We start from the raw sequence: 7,428 nt of genomic DNA on the forward strand, positions 1-7,428 counted from the left end.
GCAACAAATAACAGAACCATTGCTGTGTTTCACTAGACAGGTCCTGTTCTTGTTTAGATTTGGTATGTTCAAACCTATTAGCGAAGGGGTTAATCAATACAGTTCATGGTTTAGCATATGCAATGATATTCTTACCAGAAAGGTATCTTTTGAGTTTTGTCTTCACAGTTCATTGGCATGTTTTAGTGATTTGAGGGAGAGGGAAGCTCTGTGAATTAAAAAATGCATCATCCATGGAAGTAAATTAATACAACCCAGTCTGCCCTTTAATACCTTCTGCTTTATCTCATTTTTTAATCGATAGCCATTCACCATATTTTTTAAAAGAAACCCCATTTCCTAGAGAACAGCTGAAGGGAATTATACAGTAATAAACACTAGCACTTAAAAAAAAGTTTGTTTGTTTTCCTAACCAGATCAAACCTAATAGTGTCAACAAAGATCCTTCTTCCTGAAAGAAAACCTTTGTTTGTTTTTTAGAAACATGGTGGAAATGTTTGTTAATTTCTGCTCGTTTGGAACAGGCAATGAGAATTTCGAAGGGGGAACTTTCAATTTCCCCTTCATTTTTAACTCCTGTTTTCCCCCCAATGCCTGTGAATATTATTCTTGATGTCAGTGGAGAGAACTGTATTTTTTCAAAGAATAGAAACCTCTAAAATAGAGAGACAAGAAAAATGAGTTTGTAGATTCCCAAGAAGATTTCATGCATCAATCTTCAAGCCAGAAGAGAATTTGCATCATTTTTCTATCTGCCTTTGAGGTTTTCCATATTCCACTGTGATTTAATTGTTTCTCTTCTTGTTTTTTAAATTCATGCCTCTGCACCTTTTAGACAGAAACATTCATTATATAAAAAACGTTGCAGGTTATTAAATGATAAAAACAGACCTTTCTCTCTCTAACAAACCTCATCTGGAGAAATCCTAGTTTGTGTTTCTTCAATCTGGTCCACAAAGATCAGAAGGGTGAAGTCTCACAAAAGTCTCTTATTTCCTTTAAATCCATTGACTTGATGCTAGTATTTTATTTTGCTCATTAATTTATGATTAAAAGAACGTTGGACAGCTACATTTTTGCTCCTAGTGCAAGATTGTACTCCAAACTATTGCTTGCAATTAAAATTGTACTACAAAATCAAAACAAAATAAAGGTCAGTATATATAAAACTAAAAGGGCATGCTAAGGAATAAAGCACATATTTAATTATTTTTAATAAATACATATTTTTGCAAAGGAAAGTTTGGCCATATTGCCTTCTCCCCTCGAAGAATATTTTCTCTATCGATACTTGTTTTCTTGTACTTGTGGCATCTTAGAGACTAACAAATTTATTTGAGCATAAGCTTTCGTGAGCTACAGCTCACGTCATCGGATGCATTCAGTGGAAAAGTGAGCTGTAGCTCACGAAAGCTTATGCTCAAATAAATTTGTTAGTCTCCAAGGTGCCACAAGTCCTCCTTTTCTTTTTGCGGATACAGACTAACCCGGCTGCTGCTCTGAAACCTGTTTTCTTGTGTAAATCACACAGAAAAATCATCTCTCCAATTATTTTCCCCTTTATGCCTAATCTTTTTTCTTTTTTTAATCTATTTTTTTTTGGGGGGAATCTATTATAGCAGCAAAAATAGGCAGTTGGGGAGCATTTTTAAACCTGTGCAAATGTTGTCTAACTTTGAAAAGGAATTTTTTTTTTTTTTTTTTACCTTTTACAAAGTATTTCTCAGGCCTGCTATTGATTGACAAGGTTATTATTATTATGAATGGATTCTCCCATTTCCCAGTCCTCTTCAAGGCCTGATGTGGATTGAGAGCCTGACCAGTTGCTTATTGACCCATGATGGCAATACAATGACCCTGCTGCCCCCAGAGTGACCCTTTGACCTCAGGAGAACCCAGCGCAACAGAACAGGGCTCAGATATGCAAAGAAGGGGCTTTATGGAGTTTGGGGAAGGAATGGGGTGGAAACTGCAAGTGGGCAAGCCTTTCATTAGCAAAAATGTGTTTATTGTAAATAAAAAGGCAAAGGGATTGTTTAAAGGAACATGGCCCAAAGAACCACAGCTATCTGCTGCAGGGGAAATGCCGGAGACTGGGTGTCTTCTTTAAAGAAAGTTTATCAACACGTGCCAAACTGGCTACAAATTTAAAAATAGTGAGACTGGAAGGCTACCTGATACATGTCCTGGATGCCTGATTGTTATTCCACGGCTATTGATTGATCTTAAGAAGTCATTGAGTTTGTTCAGATGATAAACCCCAACCTTCTCTCAGGAGGGAAATAAAGAAAGAAAACAGAAAACACCTAGCCCCCCTAAATTCAAGAGATCTTATAAAATTATACATTATTTTATCAGCTAAATGTGTCTGGGTCTTTTCTATTTTCTCTCACTGTTTCCCTCCTGAGGAAAGGCTGGGGTTTATAACTTGAACAAACTCATTCACACACACACACACATTCACACTTTTAAAGGAAATGAGGCCATATCCCTCTCTTTACTGATTTATCAATATCTAAACATATCAGCAGTGAGAGGGATATAGCCTCATTTCCTATAAAAGTGGGATAATTAAATTTTGTGGAAAATAAGGCTGTATTAATTATTATTATTATTGTTATTAAGGGAATGATTTGTGGGTAAAATAAAATGTAAGGGTGAATATAATATAATATAATATAATATAATATTAGATTTCATCTTTGTGTGAATATGTTTATATATGACACTGAAACTACCCTTCACCGAATTCTTGGAACAGAAGAACTCAATCTTTTCAGAGAGCAAGAAGCTCTGCCTTCCGCTCCCACTTCCCCCCATATCATGGAGATGCAGTTGTTTAAATAATTTCCTCCTTCCCAAAACAAATGCGGGAGGATGAGAGCTCATTTTTTATCCTAATGGATAGATCACCGAAGACACCCCTTTGAAGAAAAAGGCTGTCAACAGTGGAAAATCCTCGGAGCATCTGGGTTAGATAGGTATGAACCAAAGAGCAACCTGCATTTTTTTGGAAGGCTAGTTGCTGTCAGAATAGAAAGCACTGAGATAGCGTTTGATTTCGTCATAAACACCACAGCAAATTGTCCTGACTCTCCTCCAAAACATCTGTAGTGTAAAGTTTTCTAGTCCTTGGGAGCAGCAAAGAATCTCTTGGAATAGGGCAAAATCCTTCAGACTTTCAATTACTTCATTAGGAGTTCAGGATTTGTTCATAATTTTTTTTTTCTGCAGGAAAGAAATTGGTGTAATGTAGACCCTGCACACCCACACTACATACTGGATCCAGATGGATAAGGAACAGATCTGGAAGATGGGGACAAAGACAAAATCTTGTATCTAGAGGTACATAGGTACAGATAGAAAAGGAGGACTAGTGGCACCTTAGAGACTAACCAATTTATTTGAGCTTTGGTGAGCTACAGCTCCCTTCATCGGATGCATGTGCAGATGCGGCCTGGGTACACACATATACATCCGATGAAGGGAGCTGTAGCTCAGGAAAGCTTATGCTCAAATAAATTGGTTAGTCTCTAAGGTGCTACAAGGCCTCCTTTTCTTTTTGCGAATACAGACTAACAGGGCTCTGAAACAAATACACAAGAAATCCTGGATCTAGGTGTATAACAACACAGCTCTGTGTGTGAGTCCAGACATGGATATAGACCATAGCATATCACAGGGTTGGAAGGGACCTCAGGAGGTCACCTAGTCTAACCCCCTTGCTCAAAGCAGGATCAAGCCCCAATTTTTGCCCCACATCCCTAAATGGCCCCCTCAGAGATTGAACTCACAACCCTAGGTTTAGCAGACCAAGGCTCAAACCACTGAGCAATCCCTCCCCACAAATTAAAGAAAGGAAGACGTTGAAGTTCAGATATTTATATATGTATATACACATACAGGGGAAAGGGATGAAAGATAAAACATGCCCCACTCCAGGACTCCAGCCCAGAGACTTTAAAAAAGAAAAAAACATTATCCCAAATGTCCTCCCTAAATGTGTCTCTCTCCACAGCTTGAGGAAATCTGCGGGATGGGGGCTGTTATATCTGTTATTGGTCTGGGGCTAAAACTGGGGAATCTGGTCATAAAAAGTTATTGGAAGGCTTGTTCTAAATCACTCCCCCCCCCAATCACCCCAGTCTGTTGTACTTCTGCGTGCTTGTCTTTATTATTAAATTTTTTTTTCACTCAAAAACTCCCTCACAGCTGCCAAGTGGCTCTCTGTTTAGCAGGTCCCGGAACGGAAAGGAAAATGAAAGCGTCGCTTTAGGAAGCCAGGAAGAGGGGGAAATGTTTTCATTTCACTCCAAAGTATGATTTAAACGTTCGCTCCATTTTCAAAGAATCGTTCTCGCTGCGGGTGGGGGAAGAGGTTAGGGTGCCATACTGGCAACCCCCCCCCCCCCACATCCGGGGTAAACTTTTTGCTCGGATTGGTCTCGCCGAAAGATACAAATGAAAGCGCGGAGCAAACGACGTGCTAAGAACACGGCGAGCCACAATGGGAAGCTCAGAGGTCCCAGAGCCACTTCCAGGCAATATCCGAGCCAGCGGTCGCTAACCGCAGTCTTTGATCCGCAGCCCCCAGGTCTGAATAACAAACACAGAAAGGGAAGGGGGCCGGAGACAGCCACGGGAATATTGTCAAGAGAGAGTGGCGAGACAGAGGGTGACCAGAGGCCTCTCGGCACGAAATAGCTTCCCTAGCAAACTATGCAGAGCGCTGTGGGCGCTGTGGCTTCTAACACGTGTGTGTGTGTGTGGACGGGAGGGTGTCTGCGCCCCGCGGACTATGCGCTGGGTGCTGGAATGATTGGCCGGGCGGCAGCTCAGTCTCCTCCTGCGGACAGAAGGGCGGCGGGGCACTGGGTCGGTCAGTCCCGCCCCATCACAACCGCCCCCCCCCCAGCCCCTCTATTCCAGCATCCCCATCCCAAAGCTTCCCCTCCCTTCCCAGGCCAGCACCTCCTATTAAAACCCTCCTGCCCCACCCCCCTACACACACCCCTTATGCCCAGCAGTGCTGCTGGGACAATTTGTAGAGTGGGGGGCTAAAAGCTATTGAACCAAACCATAGGATGGGGATCCCTTCAAGGCCGGGGCTGAGCCGTCGCCTCCCTGTCCCCAGACGGGTGCTTTGTCCCTGCTGAGTGGTTTTTTAGCCACCCCATTCCTTGCCTGCCCCCATTTCTCCTGCTCAGCAGAAGTTGAAATTTCTCGCAGCCCCCTCGCCCGAGCCCGTTCGCAGGAGCTCTGGACTTTCGGATCGCAGCCGCGTTCAGATCCCAGGGAGCCAGGCGCGGCATCCCAGTGATTCCTGCTACACCGGGGGAGTCGGATCTCTTTTCTGGCTGCCTCCCAGAAAGGACTGGGCGGGGGGGCGGGGGGAAGCTCATCCGCCGGTGGCATCAAAAGCCCGGCACTTTCCGGGGGAGTCTCACCCCGCGGCTGCCGCCTGCCTTTGTTTATAATGAAACCCAAACCTCCGACCTCGCTTTTATGTCAAACACAGACACACTTCCAGGGGCAGAGAGACTTCTTTTTAACTTTAACCCCCTTTTCCACTGCAAAGGAGAGACATGTGTTGGGGGCAGCTCTCAGAGCGAGCGAGCGAGCGCAGAGTAAAGGATGAAGAGGGAGCAGAGTAAAGGATAGATAGATAGATAGATAGATAGATAGATAGATAGATAGATAGATAGATAGATAGATAGATAGATAGATGATGCAAAGGAGAGAGAGCAGTGGAAAGGACATATAATTAGATAGATAGATGTAAAAGAGAGAGCAGGGTACAGGATGGACACACAGATAGCAGATTAAGGAAAATCTATCTCATTTCCCGCATACTCAGCATTCAGTCTCCTTTCAGACCATTAGCATCTGTTATTTACATTTCTGGAAGCGTTCATATCACTTAATAAACTGCTCCCCCACCCCACCCCTCCACTCCCACCTAAGCTGCGGGTTCCCCCCCTCCTCACTGCCCGCATGGGACACATGATCCATGTCAGGGAACCCCCCACCCCAGTTCAGGCTCCGTCCCCCATGACGCGCAGGGAGAGGTGAGAGCGGCGGATCACTCCTACACTCCCACGAGCGTTTCCTTGGGCGCAGGCAGGAGGTGCCCACGGGCAAAGCGCACTCTGGGGTCCCTCGGGTGGACGGGGAAAGACCGCAGAGGGTTCACACTACAGGGGCCACCCAAAACGGGCCTCTGCAGCGGCTGCTTAGGTCCTGGGGTCGACTTAAGAGCGTCAAGGGGAAGCCCAGCTCTGCCGTGCTCTGGATCCGAAACATCTCCAGCATCCCTCAAGCACTCCGCCTCCAGGGGCTGCCAGCTCCCGCACCTCCAACCTGGGCGTGACCGCCTGCGTTTTGCTCGGGGAGATTTGGGGTTTCCCGAATAGCTCATCCCCAACGCTGCTGCACGTGTGATGCGCCTACACCCCTTCCCACCCCCCAGCCTTCCCCCTTCTCGGCCCGGCTGTGGGGTCCCAGTCGCATTCTGCACCTACCAACAGGCGCTCGGAGCCATTAAACATTAGGGGTGAAATCCTGCTTCCCCCCCCCCCCCCACATTGCAATCAATGGGGAAAGCTCCAACTGGCTTCACTAGGGGCTGCATTTCACCCTGGGTTGCCAGCCCAGAGGCCCCGGCCCGTTGGTGAGCTGTGAATTGCTGAGCAAGCCTTTTACCACCCACCCACTCGCCCCTCTGATAACCCACGGCCACAAGCCCCAGTGGGATGGAGAAGAAATGTGAGATCCTGGCGCCCCCTGCAGGTATCACACCCCGGCGTCTCACGGGAGACGAGAGCATTTCAACCGGACAGGGATTTTCTCAGGGTTGCCCAGCAGAGGTCCTCTTCCCCCATGAAACACACATACAAGATCTTGTATTCATGCAGGGGACTTGCAGTGAGTAATGACACAGAAGGCAGCAACCTCCCCTGGATGCTGCCCTGCTGGCACCTGGCTGGAGAATCCTGAATTATCTCTCTCTCTCTCTCTCTCCCTGTACACACCCTTCCAACCACCTACATAGTATCCGTCTATCCATCCCTGGGCACACAATCTACACATCCCTATGGCAATGCATATCGATTTATCTACCTATATTGTCTGTTTGTCTATGAATCTGTCTACCCCAGCCTGAAAACACTGGCACCTCCTTGACTATGTTATAGTCAGAGCCCAAGACTGTACCAACCTCTGTATAACTCAAGCTATGAGAGGTACCGATCACTGTTGGGCAGACCATCCATTAGTAAGATCAGTCACGTACCTGCAGCTCACTCCACCACACTGCAAATGCCCAAAGACAAAGCGAAAGGGGTACAACATCAAAGCATTTTGAGACTAAGCCAGCTGCGAGATGTTCCAGCAACATCTGTTGGAGAAACTCTCTAGCCTGCCTGACAA

Source organism: Lepidochelys kempii, chromosome 27 (genome assembly GCF_965140265.1).
Source record: "Lepidochelys kempii isolate rLepKem1 chromosome 27, rLepKem1.hap2, whole genome shotgun sequence".
NCBI classification, from domain to species: Eukaryota; Metazoa; Chordata; order Testudines; family Cheloniidae; genus Lepidochelys; species Lepidochelys kempii.